The sequence below is a fragment of the Heterocephalus glaber genome, unplaced genomic scaffold (assembly GCF_053883595.1).
Source record: "Heterocephalus glaber isolate CG9 unplaced genomic scaffold, H.glaber_assembly_v1.0 deba00001606, whole genome shotgun sequence".
NCBI classification, from domain to species: Eukaryota; Metazoa; Chordata; class Mammalia; order Rodentia; family Bathyergidae; genus Heterocephalus; species Heterocephalus glaber.
In genome coordinates this window covers 29,032,654-29,055,010 of record NW_028258377.1, presented here as the reverse complement: position 1 = coordinate 29,055,010, position 22,357 = coordinate 29,032,654, and the positions used below count along the sequence as shown (strand labels likewise).

The 22,357-nt window shown below is 42.0% G+C and overlaps 1 protein-coding gene across 3 annotated transcripts in view; it reads left to right on the top strand.

The window, feature by feature from the left end:
• The first annotated feature begins 3,220 nt into the window (after positions 1-3,220).
• Positions 3,221-22,357, top strand: part of Adra1b (adrenoceptor alpha 1B) — a 115,529-nt gene continuing 96,392 nt past the window's right edge. For all 3 annotated transcript variants that reach the window (XM_004836469.2, XM_004836468.2, XM_004836467.2), the window contains exon 1: positions 3,221-3,360. The gene's annotated coding sequence lies outside the window, so the exon portion shown is untranslated. The remainder of the gene's footprint in view (positions 3,361-22,357) is intronic.

The following is a 22,357-nucleotide window of genomic DNA, read 5'->3' as shown; positions in this document are numbered from 1 at the left end:
ATATTTCATCCTCATCTTCCAGGAGCTTTTGGATTTCCTGTGGCAATGTCTGGATCTCATGCATGGCGCCCATCCCTCTGCACCCTGATCTCTTGTTGGCAACACTGAAAACTCCCAGAGCCAGCTGCCTTCTTTCTAGGCTTGATATCAGTCTGCAATCAGGTGAGGTAGCCAAATCCACCTACTGGTTTTACGGCTACAAGGAGGAAAAGCTCTCTTCCTTGGTTTCTCTGGAACACCCAGGTATTGCTTGTGCTGACAAGAAAGATGTATTGAATTACCATAATATACCCCATAAAGATCTACAAATATTATGCCTTGGTAAAAAAAAAAAAAAGAAAGAAAAAATAACAAATGGTGCTCAATATGATTACCACTGGAAATTAGGACTGTCTCTGTCTATTCTCCAAAAGGAAAATGGCTGGAACATTCCAACTCCTTCATCTTTATGGATGAAAATCTGAGGCTCTAAGAAGGGGATGTGACTTATCTCAGATCACAGAGGTACTGAATGGGAGACCTGAGACTAAATGTCAGTTCTTCCTGTTCCTAGTTAAATGCATTTCTTCTACACTAATTTTAAATAAAATTATACCTTTTTTGCTTTAACTATGTTTTTCTCTCATTCTTTCTTTGTTTCTTTTCCTTTTTTAATATTTTTCTTTTTTATTGGTACATTTTAGGTATACATAATGATAACATTCATCATAGGGAATTTGTGCCTATACATGATATAACTTGCTTCTTTTTTTCTCTTCAAATTCCCTTCCTTGTTTACAAAAGTCTTGTTTCCATTTTTTTCTTGTCCCTTCTTTCCTTTCCCCCTCCCCTCTCCCTTGTTCCCTTCCTCATTTTTTTTAGCTCTGTGCCTGGCCCATAGAGTCCCAGTAAATATTTACTAAATGAAGGATTATTTGAAGATATAGGAAGAGAATCCTCCTTCTGAAGGAAAGTTTAGAACTTATTTTTTTTTTTTTAAGACAGAGTCTCACTATGTGGTTCAGGCTGGTCTTGAACTCACTATGTACCTCAGGCTGGCTTCAAGCTCTCAGTGATCCTCCTGCCTCAGCCTCCCAAGTTCTGGGATTACAGGCATGTGCCACCTCCATGCCTGGCTTGGAACTTTTTTTTAGAAAGTCCATTTTTCAGCCTTGAGAAATCTTCAAATTGTACACACATCGGCATAGCCACATTCTTGACTGGAAGTTGAAGTTGGTACATGGAGAGTGAAGCAGTTCAGAGTTGATAAGAAGGGGTGGTGGAGTGGAAGCAGCACCAGTAGTGACTGAGAATCCCTATCAGCAACACCTTCTCACAGGTCCTCAGATATCTCCCTACAGCCCAGGCACAGACAGTTTTATCAAGGCCTGGCGTGATGGTGAGCTGACATAACATCCAGTTCTAAGTCTGTGATTCAGCACAACTGACTTCATTCAAGTACCTGGCTGCTGACTATGATTGTGTCTACACCCTCAAAACACTTAGCCTGGCTAAGTGTTGTATACAAACTGGTTCTTTTGGTCCAAAACAGTCACAGTGATTTCCACCTACGAGAAGTCTCCAGCTTCAGAATGTCATTAAAGCCAGAGCTTGTCATCTTTTGGCTTTATCTACTTATCCTTAGCACTCAAATATTATGAAGCAAGCAAGATTTATCTTTGTTTATTGAGGTTTTGCTTTTTATTAGCCATTCTTTTTCTTTTTAATAAAACAGCCTCACATAAAACACAATTTTTCCAAAAACAGGCAACTAGTGGTGAAGAAAATAAGTCACTGTCAATATTTTTATGACCATCCTTTCCTTCCTTTAACTTCTGACTTCATCACCCAAGATTTTAACCTCATCCTGGTGCTTCCAACACCCTGAAACTTGGGTATATTAGACTGAGCCTTTTATGCTACTTCATTTAATTCTCATAGAATTCTAAAATAGAATTCCCTACTTTAGAGATTGAAAACTGAGACTCAGAGAGATTGAGACCTGCCCAAGAGCACATAGCTAATCTATGACAGAATCGTGCTTCAAATCCCGATTTACCTTATTTCCAGAGATGAGATTTAGAAAGAAATATAGCTACCTTTTCAAACATCTCTTTTCTATGCTACGCTCTGTGCTCAGTGCCTTATACACTTTGCCTCAGACCTTTATGGCAAATAAACAGTAGGTTTTATCCAATGGTTGAGAAACCTAAGTCATAGAAGGTTAAGTGACTTCCCCAGAATTATACAGCTGTTCAAAGGCAGAGCCAAGAAACAAACCCAAGGGTTCGACTCCTAGGTCCATACTGTTAATTGGGGAACTACATGACATCCTGCAGGTCACAAGCTGAGGCCAATACTCTACACACTGTCATTTGTTTGGTTTTTTTCTAGGTAAGCATGGTTTTCCAACCTTACACGTACATTTGAAACAATCTGTCCCAGTCCTGGTGCCTGAGCCCAACACTTTCTCCACCTGGCGTCTTTCTCCTTGTTCACAGCCCACACACCCTGACCGTGGATCACATACCCTGACTAAGGATCACAGCCACCTTGCCCTCTGCGACTCCTTGTCCTCACCTGGGACACACCTTCAGCTTGTCATCTCACACCCACCCTTCAAACCTGGAACGTACTCAGGCCACTAAGCCACACCTCAGATTTCAGACATACTCTCATTTCTGTGATCTGGCCATTTCCAACCAAAACCCTGGAGAGACTCCTCGTTCCACCCCGCCTGCCACCCAGGACTGCAACCTTCCCCTGGAGCCCTGGCCTTGCAACAGCTGCCGCCTTCCCCTCCCCTTGGATTGGCTCAAGCTTCCTAAACAAGTCAGCAGTAGAAATTCTATCTGATAACTTCAAAATCCCTGTACTTGGAAAATAGTGTCTAATGTTATCACTTTTACTTAAATGAGGAGATGAGAGCTCATTGATAAATATGCACGGCTATACTAATCTGAAGTTGGATTACATGCACCAGTCTGCTAGAAAGAATCTAGCTGTGTGGTTTGGGGCAAGTCATTTCACCTTGGTCATCAGCTTCTTTATCTGTCAAATAATGAGTAAAGCTAGGTGATCCCAGGGCCCCCCAAACTCTGAAATTCTATTAGTCTATGATGCAAGATATGACAAGCCTGGCAGATATTACTCCCATCAAAGCCTTTGTCCAATCATTAACCAAACTAAGGAGGCTGATTCTGCAATCTAACAGCAAAGTTCACTTTCAGGAAGAAGGGGAGGATTCAGGACAGTTGAACATTCCTGGACATCACTGGGGACCTAATCCTAACTTGGTCTTAGTTTGCTGGCAACACTGAAAGGAGATCTGAGGGATCGTTCCTGAAATGGGGCACATTTTGGAATGAAGGAGTATTTTTGGTGAGTAGAAAACCATTAGTTGACAGAAGTCAAGATGAAATCAGCTTTTTGAAAAGATTAAGTTTTGTTGTGTTGTTTTTTTTTAATTTGCCTCAATCACTTGTTTTTCTCTGTACCTTATGTAATCTTGCGGGATACAGAATCAGAAAGCAATAAATCATTCATGGTGCTCTGAAAAAAATATCACTGTGCAAAGCAGATGCAATTTAATATGAAATGGGAGACGTTTTGCATGAAACCTAAAAGAAAAATGTGATTGCCATGGTTTATAGCCCACACTGATCACTAATTCCCACAATCACTATGTGACTCAGCTATTTGTTTCTGGCTTCTTGTAGTAGGTTTTAACTGGAGATTAAATTAAAGATATAGCCTGTCACCACTACACTGAGTTTCTCCAGAAGTCTTAAAAAAGATGCTATAATCCTGGCAGATTTTTATTTGCTACTTGAAGAAACCCAGAAAGCCTCCTTTGTGACCAAATATCCGTTTTTCAATATGTTTGTCACTGCTATCTGTGATTCCTATAGGTTAATTAAATCCCTTTGTCAAATGTAAATACATCTCCCCAAAACTGACACACAAAAATACAAGCAGCCCCTGGCAGAGTTAACCCACAAAGCTAACCCTCAAACATTAATGGGTTTAGCTAATAAAATTGGTTTAGCTAAATTGTTTCGAATGTGGCAGCAGCTAGCTGTGATGAGACAAATTATGTTCTAACAAACAGGCAAATTATGTTTTTTAAACCTCTCTCATATTCACTGACTCATCTGAGTTTCACAGAAGTAGCAAGGACAGGGGTTTGTGTTTGCTCAAGCATTCATTCTTACCACAATTTTATGGACTGTCAGCCACTGTGCTAAAGATACAGACAAAGTAATAAGACTCCTTACCAATGTGGCACTCACAGTGATTTGGGTGACAAATACACACACACACACACACAAAAAAAAAAACATTATAGAGACACAAACCGAAGTGAGAATGTTTCTTAAAAGCCAAGTGCTTTGTCCTAAGTCAAATGGATGGAAAGTTCTAGAAAAGGATTTCCTCCCATGTCTCCCAAGTCAAAGTTCAGAATACACTTAAAGACATCTTTTAAATTTTCGTAACTGGACAAATTTTGATAGGAGAAAGTGGGGATAAGAAAGCTCCCACACCGTGGCTCTATTGTTGGAGAAATAACCTATGTTAATTACTGCAGAAATTTGTGAGAAGCCAGCAAAACTGAAGAGATTTTTCAGCAGAATAAATGAGGAAACAATCCCTGAGCTCCACTTCATATTTTCTCCATCAGCCCTGAGATGATGTCCAACCCAGCCCGTGTTTGCCATTGGGTTGGTGCTCAATGAATGTCTATTCACTCTTTGTTCAACTGTCCTCAGACTAGCCATACAACCTCCTGTGGGCATGTTAACAAGACACTTGCTTCCCCCAAAATCTCTGAGACATCAGTGATGTAGCCTTGAACCCCTACTTCTACAATGTAGGAAAATTTTAATCTGTCCTCCAGATATTTGCTTTTTCCTGGTGCTGAGAATCTTGTTTAGCTCACTAATTTCATTCTACTGCCATGTTCAAAGAGCACAGCCTGTTCTCCAATTCCACAAGACATCTATTTGTGCTGTCCATCTGCTAGGTTTCGAGGATTCACTGAAGGCCAGGGATTTAGCTCAGTGGTTCTGGTGCCTGCCTTGCAAGCGCAAAGACCCAAGTTCGATCCCCGGTACCAAAAAAAAAAAAAAAAAAAAAAAGAATTCACTGAAGATCAGTGAGTTTTGGGGCGATTCTACCATAAACAGTCAGTACAGCTGACTCCCCCTCTTGTGGTCCTACCAACCTTCCCTTCCCTCTCTAATACTTTCCTCTCCCTTTCCTAGAGCAGCATATGTTCTTATTTGCTCAGATACAGTTAAACTCTATAGAGTTTCAGCCTCTATAATAAGCGACTTCTTGAGTAGTTTTTCATCACAAGGTAGGTCCCTTCCTCTAAAGTATTCTTAGACCACCCTCTAAGACAATAAGGACTTTTGCACCTCCCACAACACCCAAGAGTGAGATCAAATATGTGCAACCACTGCTTGTCCTTGTCAGTATTTCCTTTGGCCACATGATGAAAGATGGCAGACAGTCCCTGTCAGAGCAGAGCTCCTAAATGTTCTCTTTGCTCAACTAAAAGACTGCCTTCACCTCCATTGACAGGCAGTATATCTACCTGGCTGTGATACTCGGCACCACAGGCTGTGTGTATGCTGGATGTGGTCTGAGGTTTTCTGACACAGGGAGCAGGAAAGAATCATGGCTTCTAAACAAGAAACCCTGGCATTTGTGACAATATGAATGAACCTGAAAGACACTATGTTAAGTAAAATAACACATAAAGATCAGCATTAAATAATGTTACATATGGAATCTAAAAATTTTATCTCATAGAAGTTGGAAGTAGAGGGGCGGGGATTTAGCTCAGCGGTTTCGCCGCCTGCTATGCAAGCACGAAGACCCGAGTTCGATTCCCAGTACCAAAAAAAAAGAAGTTGAAAGTAGAATGGTGGTTACCAGAAACAAATAAGAGTGGGCAAAGAGGGTGGGGGAGAATAATGGTTACTAAATTATAGTTGGGCGAGAGTAAGAAATTTTGATATTCAGTGGCACAGTAGGGAAAATATAGTTAACAATAATGTATTGTATGTTACAAAATAATTAGAAAAGAAGGTTTTTAAATGTACTCACCATAAAGAAATGATAAAAGTTTAAGGTGATAGACATGCTAATTACTCTTATCTGATCATTATCCAGTGTACCCATGAGTCAAAACATCACATTATAGTTCAAAAAAATGTACAAATGTGTATCGATCCAAAAACTACCAAAATTAATTTTAAAATAATCACAGCCTATGTTCTCTATGAACTCATGAGGCACCAATTTACCTCATAATCCTGAGAAAAAGACTACCTTGCTCTGTAAAATAGCGATGTTATAAACACTTAACTTTATAGGGTCATTGTAAAGAGTAAGTAAGGTAAAACAAAAAAGAGGCAAACTTGCAAAATGCTTGGCTTGTCCCTTGGCTAATAATAAATGGTACACAAATGTGACTACTGAATGAAAGACGAAAACATACATAATATAAGGCAGATTTTGATGTTCTAAAGGAAATATGCAAATTACCACAGTGGTAAGTGGGAGGGAAGGATCCATTCTGGTTGAGAGAGGTTACCAACAGTGGACGGAAACTGAGTTGGCTGTGAAAAGACGGTAGAGTTTGGACGAGTGGTTTGGGGAACTTCCCACAAGGAGCTGATTAGCAGTGTTGAAAAGCTGCATATTTCTGGTAGTGTTTCAGGCTTAAAAGCCAAGGATCTCAGCCCCTAGCAGTTAAGGTGAAATTCAATGTTGCCACATTTAGAAGTGATTTGGTTCATTGAGGTTTTCAAAACTTTAAGTCTAAATCTCTACCTGACCCTATGCAACCTGTGCATAACAGAATTATAAGAGGAGATGTTTCATTACCTGAAAGAGCATTTAGACCAAGAGTCATCAGAAGTCTCAACTTTACTGTAGTAAGTTCAACATTCTTTTCCAAAAGTCATTTACTTATCAGTCTGCACACCTTCAATGAGAGGAAGTTCACTGTCAGTACAATTTGACTATAATCAAATCAGTTCACAAACTTAATTCTTTCCAGGATTCTGGTCACAAACCAAATTGTTCACAAACAGAAGTATTTGTGAACCAAGACACCGCTGCATACTGAAAGAACCAGAGGTTGGAACAACCACCAGGTTTATGGGAGGTCATGGCGATGACACAGTTTCTAGAAAAATCAGTTTTAGAAGGAAACTTAACTTGACCCTAGACAAGCCATTCGACCTCTCTGGATCTCAGAGCATCTCTCATGCATAGAACTCTAATACCTTAAAGTCTCAGATCAAATAGGTAACACAGGACACATGATGTCAAAGAGCCAATCAACTGAAATCAAGCATACCTAAGTATTTTGTAAGTTTCTAACTAAACAATAAAAAGATTATTATTACCACTGTGAAATCATTCCATTTCCATTCTACAAGTAGCAGCACATCTGTCCCTAGGGACACAGAGAAGAATAATCTCACTGTACTCCACCCTGAACAAACCTTGCCTGGAAAGCTGAGCAACCATATGTGGAGATCACACTCAGTCAGGAAAAGCAATACACTCTGGTTTGGCTAGAACCTAGAGATACTGCTAGGACAAAGGCTATCATCTAAGTGGAAACACTTATCACAGGTGTACACGAGGGACTAAACTTCTGTTAAACTCCTAAAGGCAAAACAAATATCCACAGGCAGAAGCACCATGGAAGTGGACTTCAGCTTTGTGTAAGGAAGAATATCTCAAAGGTTAAGTTTCTCAACTGGAAAAGTTGGCAAATCCCCATTGCCTGTGGATCTGGGGAACTAATTCTTGGAGTAGCAATAGGAGACAATTCTGCACTGGCAAGAGGGTTAGCCCAGATGTATATAAGTGTACCCCTCAGTTCCAATGTCCCCAAGACCTCCCTCAATACTTGGCAATATTTTTCATTTATCCAATAGATATTTCATAAATACCTCCTAACTTTGTAACCAGCATATTGCATTTGCATCTCAACTCTTCTACTTGCTAGCTGAGAGACCTTAGACAAGTTAGGTTCTCTATATCTCAGCTTCCTTAGCTATAAAATACATCTGCATCACTAGGGAAGCTGACTACCACTGCTATCCCCTGACCCTCTTATCTAATAAATGGAAGAAATAATAGTTTCTGCTTCATAAAGCTACCATGAAGATGAAAGATGATTTATGAAGAGCACTTCTGAACATAATACCAAATACATAATAGATACATAATACCTAGCCAATTAATGTTAGACATTAATATACTATGTAATATATTACTTCTGTGATATTTAGAGTAACAGTAAGTCCCCAACTTACCAACAGCTCCATTCCAGGAGAACATTCATAAGTCAGTTTCTTTCTTAAGTTTGACAAAGTGAGTCCTATACACCTTTGATACAAATATAAAATGTGTATTGCTCTGCATTTCCTAGCAGTCTCCTCCACTTCACCAGTGCTTTTTCTCTTGCTTCCTGACATCCTGGGTTCCGACTGAGCACTGTACTACTGTGCACTATCACACTGTGCAGATGATTTGCTTGCAACTACTAATGTTCCTAATGCGAGGTCCATTTGTATCTATGAAAGTTCACAACTCAAATGTTCATAAGTCAAGGACATACTGTATTGTATCAGGCACTGAACTAGGCACTAGATCACCAGGATTAAGAACACACACATGAACCCTACCTTTTGTGAGTTTAAAGTCAGTCGAGAGGTAAAAGGGTATATAAAATGCTAAACAAAAAGTCACAAAAATAAAAATACAGTTTCACATGTGACAATTGCCAGAAGAAAGAAAACAAGGTCCCATGAAGGCATATAGCAGAGAAGACATAGGCTCTTTATATTAGGAAGTACAGAGAAGAGTTCTTTGAGGAACTGGCATTTAAGATATATCCTAACACCAATGGTTCAGAGGGGTATCTGACTCTTATGTCCACAGAGAAAGCCAACTATCTGCGAGAGTATGGAGCTACCTGACAATCTGATTCCTGCTATGTGCATAAAGGCCTCCCATATTAGGCAATGTAAGTGTAGATAAGCTCTCTTTGTCTTGGCTTTTGGATTCCATTTAATTTCCCCATGAAATATACAAACTCACTCATCTATCCATCCATCTATCCTCCTACCCACCACTCAGCCAGTCAACCAGCCAGTCAGCCAGCCTCCCTATCCAGGAATCCTGTTAGACAGGGTGATGTATGTGAAAGCTCCTAAAACCAAAGATACAAGGGTAAGATGGGAGTAAATGGCACAAGAGTTTGAAAAGGCTCAAAATTCAACAGAGATGAAGTTATAAGGGAGAATTTTTTGGAAAAGGTGGCACATTGTAGCATACACAAAGTGAATGCAAAGAAATCAAATCTTACTGAACACTTGAGTTATAAAATCAATATATAAAGCCAAGAAAAAGAAGTCAAGAATAGATGATAATCAATATCCTTAATGAGGGACCGTATTGAAGAATGTCATACTATCTCTCAAGAAATCCAATAAAAGAAATCCAATACAGCCAGTTTCCTCTAGTCCTGAAATCAATTGTTGTTGCTTCAGTTGTGCACCAGATGGATTTTTGAGCAAACATTGAGTGACCATGCTATATGAAAACTATGAATGTTTATCATGGCACTTGCAGGTAATGTGACAAGATACCCATATTCATACTGTAAGAAGCCCATGGGTGTGCAGAGAAGGAACACGCACAGCCGTGCATGCCTCTTGCATCCTATGGAGCTGCACTGGCCATTCGGTGTGCAAAGGTGGCCAGATCTCCCCAGCTGCTCAACTTTCAACATCCTCTCCCTTTCTGCCTCTGTCAATCAATCTATCCTTTTTAAATTCTGTCAATTAAATAGCTGAATTTGCGCTCATCGGGTATAAATATTATATGTGCCCAATGTAACATAGCCAAAGTCCTGAGGTCAGCAAAGAGCTGAGCTATTTCAAGAAATAGCTCAATGGCATAATACAGCTGGAAGTTGGGATCCTCCATATTAGTTCCCTAGGGTTGCCACAATGAAGTTCAACAAATTTGATGGCTAATGTGAGAGAAATTTATTCTCAACTGTTCAGCAAGCAGATGTCAAAAGTAAAGGTCAGCAGGGCACATTCTCTCTGGAGACCCCAGGAGAAATTCCATTCTTTGCTTCTTCTGGGTTCTGATGGTTTCAGTGTCCTGTGGTTTGTGGCAGCATATCTCTGACCTCTGCCTCATTCTTCACCTGGTTTCTTCCCTATGTCTCTGTATCTCAAATCTCCCTCTTATTTTTCTTGTAAGAACTTCAGGCATTGAATTCAGGGGCTGCCCTAAATTGACTATGATCTCGAGATCAATAACTTATTTAATATTTTCAAAGACTCCATTTCCAATAAGGTCACATTCACAGACACTGGGGGTTAGGACTACTATTCAAACCACTACAAGCTCTAAGAAAGAGCAATAAAAGTGTGTTGAAGTCCTATTTTGACAACTTTTGAATGCCAAGTTCAAATGACTTTAAGGATGTAGTTCTCTGCAGAGTTGTGACAGTAGAAAATTTTATTTCCATGGTTGTTTAAACATCTCTTCTGGTAAATCTTATCCTCTGCCTTATTATCCCAATATGACACCCCAAAGCCCTCCTCCTCTACTTTAGGTCCTCATCAAGGTACCTAATATGCTCTGACATACTTCAACATCTGCTTTTCCATGTCCTAATCAACATTCCTGTCCCATACTGCATGTTTTACATGAAGGATGCTTAATCAACTAAAGTCATCTTTATTAAGGCACTGGCTTGTCAACACTGTTAAAACCTGTACATGTGGCCCTTAAGAGTGTGGTCATGTTCATGCAAGCTCCTGTTTAAATAGGCAGCTGCTGCTGGAGATGCTATTGAAGCAAATGGAAAAGGGGGAACTTCCCTGGCCAACCCTTTTCCTTGTCCTTCAAAAATCATGGGCCAAACCGAGCTCAAAGTCAACTGACTCGGTAGCCTGAGAGCTGCAACTTGCAAAGATCAGTTCCCTGTAATGTAAAACAGGTATGGAAAAGAAAGGCATGGATGTGAGAACTACTGGGGGCAAGACTAGCACATTATCATCATCCCTGTTTTACAGAGTGGGACAGGAAGCTCAAAGAAGGAGATGTAATTGGCCAGTGTCACTGAGCTAGAAAGTGGTAGTGTTTTTTTGTTTTGTTTTTGTTTTCGGTACTGGAGATCAAACTCAGGACCTTGGACTTGTGAGGCAGGCAAGGTGCCACTGGGCTAAATCCCTGACCCCTAGCAAGTGTTAGTGTGGCTTGTGAAACCAAGTCTATCAGAATCCGAAGTCTGAGGTCTTGCCAGACTCTGTTTTCACAACGATCATGAAAAGTGCACTGGCTTTGTCCAACTGCCATGGTCATGAGATAGCATGGGGTTCTGAGAGGATATTTCATGGATGTTTCGGGATTTTGTCTGGATTCAAAATCTGGATTTTGTGAAGGGCACGGAAGTGTACCACTGAGAATCCTTTTAGGGAAGAACCCACTGAACCTGCTGCAGCAAGCAATTGTCTATGGACTCTCCAGCTTCCAGCTTGAGCTTGGCTTTTTCAGCTACCTGGCCCAGGATGGTGCCCTTTCCTGGGAGCTCATATTCAGTAAGTGATAAAGGCTTAGCTTTTTGGGCCCACTGAGGGACAACTCTAATGAGCACTGCCATTTAATTTCTCCCTCTGCCAAATCCTGATTCCTCTCCCTTCCCCAGATATTGATCCCTAATTCCAAACCCTGTCCAGGGTGGCTTGGTGTGGTTATTGTCCTCATCTTAGCACATAACCCCTCACTCCATACATGGTTGAGAATGGCAGCAGCAGTTGCAGAAGCCATGGTGTTGGCCATCATGAGGTGGTTTCACTTCCTTCGGTCTCTAGACAGTCTGCAGGCCTGCCATCACTGAGATATTTCTGCTTAATTTAAATGGACAAGCACGTGGGAGCATATCAGATGGTGAGGCAGTTGGCCATTATTCTGAGAACATCCTTTTCTGGTCCCCCCAGAATGAATCACCAGGAAAGTATTGATCAGAAGGTCTGTGGATCACAGCCGTCTGCTCTTTAACCTCACCGCATGTTTTTTATGCAGAGGGCTGGATGTGTCTTCTGAACCACTGTCTTGAGAGCCTTTCCCAGGGGTCTGAAATATGCTCTTATATTCTCTAGCACTTCTGGGCTGTAGGAGTCTGCTCTCTATAAGTAGCTACGCCTAGTCTCTGCCTTTCTGTAGAGTTTCCATCTGAAGATCCCAGAATGCTTGGTTCTGATTTCACAACCACCATAAAAGCCCAGAACTTGAGAAGCTTCCAGAACCCATCACATCCACCTCTCTGACCTCAGGAAGGATCCATAACCACCCTCTCTCACACATATTCTTGGTTTAAAATGAAAAAATATGGACTTTATTTTCTTGGCTTTCATAATGCACCACCATCCCATTAGACCACAACAGGCTCCAAAAGCTCTGTAGAAATGTAGCTGGCTTCTCCTACGCAGTTTTCTTCCCTGCCAACTAATTCCTGCCCTTAACCTTCTTAGGTGTCAGTACAGCACCTATTATTCATGGCTTCACTGACATTTCTTCCAAATCCCTGAAGCTGGTGGTGACTCATCGTCTCTTGTCATTGAGGGGCATCATCAGCTGTACATAGTGCACTGTGTGAAGTTCATGTTAGCTATTCTCTGATGCCTTTCATCAAAGGCGCTCTGAGAACTTTTAATTTGATGACCTAGAGGCAAACATGAAGATTTTCAGTTTTACAGCCTGCCGAATTAAATTAAGCAACCTTCCTGGACACATCGGTCCAAGATTATGGACTTGCCTCATGAAAGCCAGGTTCCCAGGCCATGGAAAGTTAGTTTAGTAAAGATCTGAAGTATTCATAGTGGTCCAGGCCTTGCCTAGAGAGCCTTGTTTGAATTTACCTACCCACCAAAATGCTATCAGCAAGGTACTTCAATGCAAGCTTTTTTGTGCATAGTGTCCTTGGATTCTCCATAGTATATTTATTTTGCCAAAAATAAAAACCCTGAGCATTTACTAAGCTGCAAGGGAACTGGAATGAATTCTGAGAAAAAAATGTGTGCCTCTATTGCACTAATTAATCATACAGAATGGCAATTACCTAAAAGGTTGCATCTAACTTCCCAGCTTTGTGGTTGTTTGGTGGGATAAGATCCCTCCAACCCATGTGTGTTAGTTTTCCATCACTGAAACAAAATACCTGAGATAATTAACTTAAAAGAAGCAAGGCTCAAGCTGGGCATAGTGATGCATGCCTATAATCCCAGCACTCAGGAGGCTGAGGCAAGAGGATCGTCATGAGTTTGAGGCCAGTCTGGAATACATAGTGAGTTCAAGGCCAGCCTGAACTATACGTGAGACCTTGTCTCAAAAAACAAAAAAAGAAGAAGAAGAAGCACGGCTCATCAATTCAGAGGTTGCAGTCCATTGTCACTTGGCCCTATTGCTTTGGGCCTGTGATGGCACAGTACACCATAGCAGAGAGCACATGGCAGTAGTGTGTTCAGCTTATGGCAGCTGGGAAAACAAAAAGAGAGAGAAAGGGGCCAGGTTCTCAGTTCTCTTCACAAGCACACCCACATTGACCTAACTTCTTCCTACTATCTCTCACCTCTTAAAGGTTCCTCTACCTCTCAATTGCACCACAGGCAAGCAATCAACCCTTTTAACACATGGGCCTTTGGAGGACATTCATGATCCAAACTATAGCACCATTCTTAGAGCCTGAAGAATCCTGATGCTCTGATAAAAGAAGAGGGGCTCTGAACCATGATTCACTGAAAAGAAATCAAAAGTGACATTTCAGTGAAATCATAGACAGGACTTATCCTAAGAAGTTTATCTTACACAGTGAAAGTCTGTTGTCTTGCAAAAGTTCCACCTTAATAGCAGTCCAAAGTTATGTGGTTTTTTTCTCCCTTCTCCCTCATCTCTATCTCTGTAACCCTAACCCTCACCCAAGCCCACAACCACAGTTGTACTAGTCACTTTTCCATGGCTGGTACAAAATGCCTGATGCATACAACTCAAAGGAGAAAAGGTTTATTTTGGCTCACAGTTTCAGAGGTTTCAGTCCATGGTCAACTGGCACCAAGGCAGAAACATCAAGGTGAAAGAGTGTACCAGAGGAAAGCTACTCACTGCATGCCAACCAAGAAGCAGAGTGAGAGGGAAAAAACCAGATCAAACAAATACTCTTCAAGGCATGCCCCAGTGACCTACTTCCTCCAGTGGGACCCCTTCTCCCTCAGCTATGAACTCATAAGTGGAGTGATCCATTGATGAGGTCAGCACCTCCATGATCTAATTACCCTCCAAAAGCTCCATCTCTGAATATGAGTCTTTGGAGAGACATTTTTTATCCAAATCATAAATCTGAAATAGGTCACTGGTAGCTTTTAATTGAGAATGAAGCCCAAGTAAAGACAGAACTCTGGAGTTAAAGCCAAGTACAAATACGTGACCCTCAGACTAACAGTGTATGGATATGTTAGTTTGTCTGTATAGTTCTTGCTTTGTAACTTAAATATGCACCCTAAATTTTAGAGATTCCCCATAAAAATCTACTTTTCCAAGTTCTTTCAAAAAATGAAACCAGGGCTGGGGATTTAGCTCAGTGTTTCCGCCACCTGCCTCAAAAGCGCAAGGTCCCAAGTTTGATCCCTGGTACCAAAAAAAAAAAAAACCATCTGGCTGCACTGTCCTAGCACTCCTGCATGGCTACAACCCACTACCAGCTGGAGCTGAGTAACCTCCACCAGGCCCTTCACTAGGAACACACACTCTCTGATTCACCTCTCTTATGCTAGCTAGTTTCACACTGCTATGTACTGCCCTGGCCCCTACAGGCACACAGGTTTGAGTCCTCTGGGTTAAAGCAGGGAAGAAAGAGGAAAGAAAGAAGGTTAAGTTAGGAAAGTTTCCCTCATGTATTAATTGGGCTGTGTATGATAGAATACCTAACTAAAAGTGACTTAAACAGTAAGAAATTTTATTATTTTATTTACCAAAAGTCTACAAGTTGGCAGCTCCAGAATTAGAATGTGGCTAAACAATGCCAAAGCTCTGAACCAGTGTCTCTGCAGTGTTTTTGGCTTTCTCCTCATGGTAGCAATGCAGCTGCAACAGCTATAAGTCCTACATCTTCATATAATAACATCCAAAAAAAAAAGGAAAAAGATCAGAATTTCTCCTCCTGTGAGTCTCTTATCAGGGAGCAAAATCACTTCAGAAGATTCTAGCAAAGTAACCTAGATCTCACTGGCCAAAATTGGGCCACATGACCATCCCTAAACCAATCACTGAGAACGGAAATGTCATGTCTGAGTGAAACCAAACATGGTTCATCTCCTAGATCTAGCAGATGGGCCCATATTTTAATATATTGCTATACATACAGTCCTAATGAAAAGAAAAATGAGGAAGATGATAGGTTTTTATAACACATACTATTTATGAAAAGTGTGGTCACATAGGGCATCATAAGATTCTACTATAATGGCACCACATCAATTGGGATTCTGGGCAAGAAACATATAGCTGAGCAGAATCAGTCACTCTTGTGTCTGTAGTGGCTATAGAATATGGAAGGTGTGTTCCCCGGTACCAAAAAAAAAAAAAGAATATGGAAGGTGTGGACACAATGTAAAGGATTGTTTGTCCCTTCTACCAGACTCTATGTGTGATCAGCTGGCAATAAAATTGTTTTATAAGGAGCTTTACCATCCCTCCCTTTAATTTTTAGGATCTAATATTTGTGTTCCAGACATTTTCCAGGCCAGTAAAGAGCAGGATTCTCTCCAGATTCTCTTCCCCCAAGGGGGTGCGTAAAAAGACACTGTCCTTAGGAGCAGGCCTGGGACTCAGTCCTGGAGTCAGAAGGGCATCTCATCTGGCTAAAGCTCTTTCCTAAAGGGACTGATGATGTGGTTTCTGGAATAGGAGCCTTGAATCAAATCAGGGCTTGTTGTTTAGCCCTTGTCACCTCTTCTACTCACTCAGCACCAGAAAGCCTCAGAGCCCTGGGTCCTGGGAAAGAACTATTAAATAAACTCAGGTCCTGGTGCTATGTGCCACACTCTCCTTATTGAACTACCTTGCTAGTTCAGAAGGACTCAGAAAACCTGATGGCTCCAGAAGACACTGGGACAACAGGACTCTGAGCCCCTTCCCTCCCACTGCACCAGACTGAAATGTAACAGAAGCTAGGTCTCAGGTGTCCCCTACTCTTCTCTCTGGCTACTATGCACCCAAGCCATGTGCAATATCATTTCCATTGGCAAATTTCAAAACCTGAGAAATTATTATTTTAAAACTCTATGTTGACATCATGCTCTCCAACTTCTAACCACATTCAAATCCCTTATCTCATCAAATACTCCTGATAACTCTGAGCAGCTGCTGGGCCACAAAAACCAGTGGTCATCATCATTGCTATTTTATTTACTCTCTACTGTATGTCAGTGTTATGGTTTCTGTCTAGATGTCCCTCCAAAGCCTCACTCGGTCATAGGTGGGGCTTTTTCAGAGGTGGCTGAATCTAGAGTGTGTGATGCTGGGATGAAGGGTGTGTGATTACTAAATCAGTCCACTGATGGGTTTGGCACCTAATCCAGGTAGCCTAGGTAAGAGAATAAAAGGGGCAGAAAGAAGCTGCTAAATACCCTTGCTTGCTTCCCTACCTTCTTCCTTCCCTGAACTGGTTCTCCTCAGCAATGCCTGTCTGCCATACCACCCTGCCTTGGAGCCAACCAATTATGGACTGAAACTTCTACAAACTGTGGCCTAAATAAACCTTTCCTCTTTTAACTTTGGGCATCAGGTATTTTGTCCATCTTGGCAACAAGAAAAGTAACTAAGACCACCAGGTACTAAATTAAGCACTTTATATCCATAAACATATTTAATGTTCCCAATAGCCCCATAAGGTTGGTTTTGTTACTAATCTCATTTTATAAGTTAAGAACCCACAGCTCATAAATACTTGCCAGGACTACAAAGGTAGCAAGAGACAGAGCCAGGTTTCGAGCTCACATCTGTCTAGTGGAAAACCTTGGCTTTTAGTAGTCATTACATTATTCTTCCAAGCTGGGAAGTAATGCTTTGATGGTGACTAGAGCTTGTGTTCTTGAAATCCATGGGATAAAGGATGAGCTAGCCTCCACCTCTCAATTCTTCTTCTTTACCCTCCTACCTTCAGTGCTGGAGTTCATGCTCTGTGACTTAGAAGAGAAGGTTTAGGTATCTTTAGCTTGGTATTATCAGGACTTCAGGGCTCAATTAGGCCCAATAATCAGGAGAGAAAACTAACAGGCAAGATCAAATGCCAGGGCAGTCTCCAGCAACCCTGAGAGATCAGGACAACAGGCCTTGAGTGATCCACTTGATAACCAGAGTCCAGAGATGAGCAGCAGGAGTTACCTAAGCCATGTTCATGGCCGAAAAGCCAAGGTCATAGTCAAAGGCCAAGAGGAAGAGCAATGTGAGGGGTACGGCACAGGATTTGCACTGGGAGCTGGAGATCAGTCCAAGGTTCTCTCTCCTCAGCTAGCAATAAACCTTCAAGCACACAACTGAGCTGAGGAAAACCAGTGAGAGTGGGGTGGAGAACTCACACTCAGATTAGGGCTCCAGAACAAAAAGGAAGTCAGGGAAACAAGGCAGGCTTGGTCAGCCTGGGACTCTGTTTCCTGCTAGGTGCAATCTGGCCAATTAATTCAACAAAAATGTTATTAACTCGTAACAATATCTTTGCCTCCCAGCTAGCATGTCATAGTGAGCTACCATACCTGCATGATCTCTAATCCTTACCATGACCCTCAAAACATACAGGTATCAGCAAGTCCCCATCTTACAGGTGGACAAATGGAAACTTGGAGAGATTAGATGACCTCCCCAACAACTTCTAGAAGAGACACTATAATTACAGCCCTGGTGTGCCTTGCTCTGGACACAATATTCTTTCCTCGGTAGTACGCATCTCACTGACGAACAAAAACTGTGGAGTCCTCATACATAGAAACTGCAGAGATCATGCACGTGTCCATACATCAGCTGACATCGTCAGGGTGCTGCCTCTGCATCAAGCAGTGCTCTGGGCACTAAGGAGGTTAGAGTGCATGAGTCTCGGGGTCTGTATACAAGGACTCAGAGCCAAATCGCCCCTGTGTAACTTTTCTGGCGTCCTTTAAGGACCAGCAAAGAGGCAGCTGCTTCCTCCAACCTCCACTCCCACCCTCAGTAAGGCAAGTTGGGATCCCTGCTGCATATGCTCCAGACCATTTATTCTATTCATTAAAGAAACCATGGCAGAGGAAGGGCCATTGGGCTGGCGGATTAGACTGTATCATTTTGAATCTAAACTTCATCCTCTGTGATCAGTGGCCTCTATGGGTCCAGAGAGGTTTTTGTTTGTTTGGGACAAGGAGGATTTGCTTGGATTAGCATAATGATTGCCTGTACACTGGGGAAAAGGGTCCAGCAGCTGCCAAAGACCAGCGGGAATGCAGTCAGCTCAAACCCTCCCCATGGGCTGCAGCCCTGGAGTGACACAGCGCTTCTCCCAGTTCGGCTCCCACAGCAACAGGCGCCTGCCTCTAAGACTGCACAAGGGTGGGAATGACATCGTTTGGTTATCTGATCACTCTTCATTACTGAAACTCCTAGGAATGATTTCAGCCCCCTCTCCAGCAGCCAGGGCTATAAATAAAGATCCCCAGGGGATGCTGAATCCTGCCCTTCATCGCTGCCACTTATGTGACTCATCTTACAAGCCAATTCTTTATCCATCTTCTTGATTACAAGGAGGGGAAAGCAAAAGTCTATGCACAGCTCTGTGTGTAAGTGTGCATGGCTATTCTTGCTGCATTCATGTACATTTACTTAGGTGAAGTCCACACACATGCATACGTGTGTCTGTGTGTAGATGTGTGTCTAATTGTGAGTCAGCATTTAATTCTGAAGGGTAGAGAAAAGATGCCTCTCTTATCCAGGCTTGAGTATATGGCAGCTTTTAGTTACAACTCCATATTAAATCACTCTTACTAAGGCCCTGTTTTGTGTACTGCCCTATACTAAGCAAGGTGAATAAGACACAAGTGTTATCATCTTCATGGAGTACAGTTGCTTAAAGCAAATAAGATCCCGGAGAAGCCAGTGTTTCATGAATGGGAAGACTAAAGAAAACTTTTACTTACTGAGTCCCTTCTCCTCTGTGCCAGGTACTTACTAAATGCCATATTAGTCACTCCTCACAACAGCACAGTAAGACAGTTTCTTATTCCAGTTTTCACAGATGAGAAAACAGCCCTAGAAAAGCTAAATAACTTCCCTCAAGTCACACACAATGTGAGGCCCCAAGGTAAAATGCACATCCAGGAATTTGGAGCAAAATCTTAAGAGATCATCCCATCCAAACCTGCATCTAATGTTGCATCTACTCCACAAAATCCCTGAAAACTGGCCATTCAGCCCCTGATAGGAGCAACTCAATTCCCAAGCTGTTTGCATTAGTCAGCTTTTGTTGCTGTGACAAAACACCTGAGGTAGGCTACTTATTTGGAAGACAGAAGTTTGTTCAACTCAGTTTTGGAGGCCTAGTGAAGGGCACCCACATTGGCTCACTCTGGCAAGGGCCCCTCAGTTGCATCACATCACAGTGACAGCAAAGGCAGGTGCACAGGCACAGTAGGTCACTTGGCCCCATGAGAAGGAAACTAGGTGGGACCAGGCTGGGGCTTTCATAACAGCTCACTCTCTTCTATAACAACTCACTGCAGAAAACAAGTATGCCCATCCTGGGTCTGAAGGCGGGACTGCCCTCTGTTGGCCTAAGGACCTCCTTCTAGGCCCCACCTCTTAAGGTTCCTATTCTCCTACAGCCATAGGGGATGCTGAGCTTTTAGCTTCTGACCCTGTGGAGGACACCAAAACAATGTCACACTATAGCACTGTTCCATCTTTAGATAGGACCCGACTGCTGGGAAGTTCTGCCCAATGTTGAGGCCCTACCTACCCCCTTTTCATTTCTAACCATAAACTCTCATGCCCTTAGGCAAGAGAAAATGCAAGTCTAATTCCTCTTCCATGTCACTGCGTTTCAAATAACCAATAACAGTCATTGTGCTATTTCCTCACTGATCCAGATCCTTCAACCATTTCACACTTGAAATAATTTCAAATCCCTAAATATTTGTTCATCACTCTATCCTTCCTGCTAGTACCCACAGCGCTGCCACATTTCAGCTAGGTAAATACCAGTTAGGTGAACAGAGATGAGTGAGCCTGTTCAGGGTAGATGGTGCCATGAGTTATTTCATTAAGTCTTTTGTCTTAATTAAGGATTGGCCAGTTGCCAGAAACAGAGCCTATTCTGGCTAGGTCAAGTAAAAATTCAGGTTTGATGGAAGGATATAAGGAACTCCAGTGAAAGCTAAATACAGGATGATACAGGGCCTTGTAGAATGAGATCAATATCAAAATCAATCTCTCTTTTTCTCCATCCTTCCCTCCCTCTCTCTGTCCTTCTCTCCCTCCTTTTCCTCTCTCTCTTTCTCATTCTCTCTGCTCTCTACCATCTAGTGTCCACCTCCTACCATGCTGTTTTTTCCATTTCACATTGCCCAACATGGCAGCTGTCTGTAAGCCATATCGTTGGACACAGGTCCATGCTCATTAGCATCTAAATGACAGAGGCCCTGTGTGCCTCAAGAGATTAACTCATTGGTGAGACTTGGGTCAGGTGGCCATTCCTAGATTGAAAAGTGATGTTTAGGCAGGCAGGGAAGCATGAGCTCCTGGTGCAAGCATGGTTCCACTAAGCACTCCTTCAGTAAGGATTTTCAGGTTGGTTTGGGGGGAAGGAAGATTCTTTGGGAAAGAGTAAGGATAAATAGAAATTCTGGCATCCTTTGTAGACCTTTAAATACCAGTATTACAAATTGTTGTAAGAGGCTTGAGATGAACTCAGAGAAGCATTTAAACTGCAGGATGTCCAGACATAGGCTATGGGGACTACAGACTTTCAGAACTTCTTGTGCTTCTAAAATTCAGATTCAGGGCTATGAAACCCTAGAAAGCCAAACTAATGTCCATATGTTGCCTACAGAGGTCTCAGATTTCGCTCTTACAGAATAATGTTCTGCTAGATTTATTTCTGGCTCTTTAGCATCCTGTCAATGATCCTACCAATCTCCACGAAAAAATATCCTGTGCATACAGCTGTGTTTGTCAGTGTCCAAGTGCAGAACAGTGATGAACTTGTGGTTTCCGGGCTCAAACCCTGCCAAACTTGCTCCTTGAATACCTGTTTCTCTTGCAACTACTAGCTAATTGGTAAATGGCCCCTATAATAGAGTAATTTAATTGCAATTAGTAGACCTCAACTCTCACTAGCTTTAGGGAGAAAGACAGACTGAGAATGTTAAGGAACTTGCCAAACTGACAATATCAAGTTATTGTGGCTAGAAGGAATGAAGCTCATTTGTCCTCCCAAGATTCAAGGTTCTGAGAAAAGGAAGACAGACTGAGTGAGCTCTGTTCACAAGACCACCTCCTTGGTGACCACTGAAGTTCTCTTGATCCACTGCTGGTTGTAGGTTCTGCAGGCTATGTTATTTACTGTTATCCTCGCACCAGGTCTTGGATTGTATGACTCCAGCAGTTACAGCCTATCTCATGAGTGGCCTGATTCCTTTGCTTCTAATCCAGTCCATCCTGGTTCTTGGGACACTCCTAGAACTATAAAATCCAACACTGATCAAACTCTCAAGTAGAGTTTCCTTGCATTCTTGTTTTCTTGCAGCCTGGTGTTATGATTTTCTTATCCAACTCACATATGTAGTTTCTTACCATGTCTTCTTTTCTAGGAACTTGGGAGGGGATTCTTTGAGATTGGGACATAAGCCAAGATGCAAGTATAGGATACAAAATTGTCCCTCCCTTGATGGGTCTTCCAAGAACTGTACCTAAACTTAGAGTCAGTTCATTGCAAGAGCTAAGAGCCAAGCCTTGCCCCACCCCATCTTGGTTCAAGAATTTTAGCCTAGAGCAGTCAATTCCAATATATTCCCTCACCAGTTCTCCTAGAAGGCCTATTGGGACTTCATACAAACAGAACCTCTGTGTCAGAGTCCCTGCAGTGGGACACAAATTAGGCCCACTCTGTCAACTTGGCTGCAAAAGTATCTAAACCCATAGCCTCCAAAGTCACTTACAGTTCTAAAATTCCATGGTTCTCTGATGAAGCAAATGGAATTTATTTCTAAGAAGAGTGTGATGAACGTCTTACTCAATGAACTGTAACTCA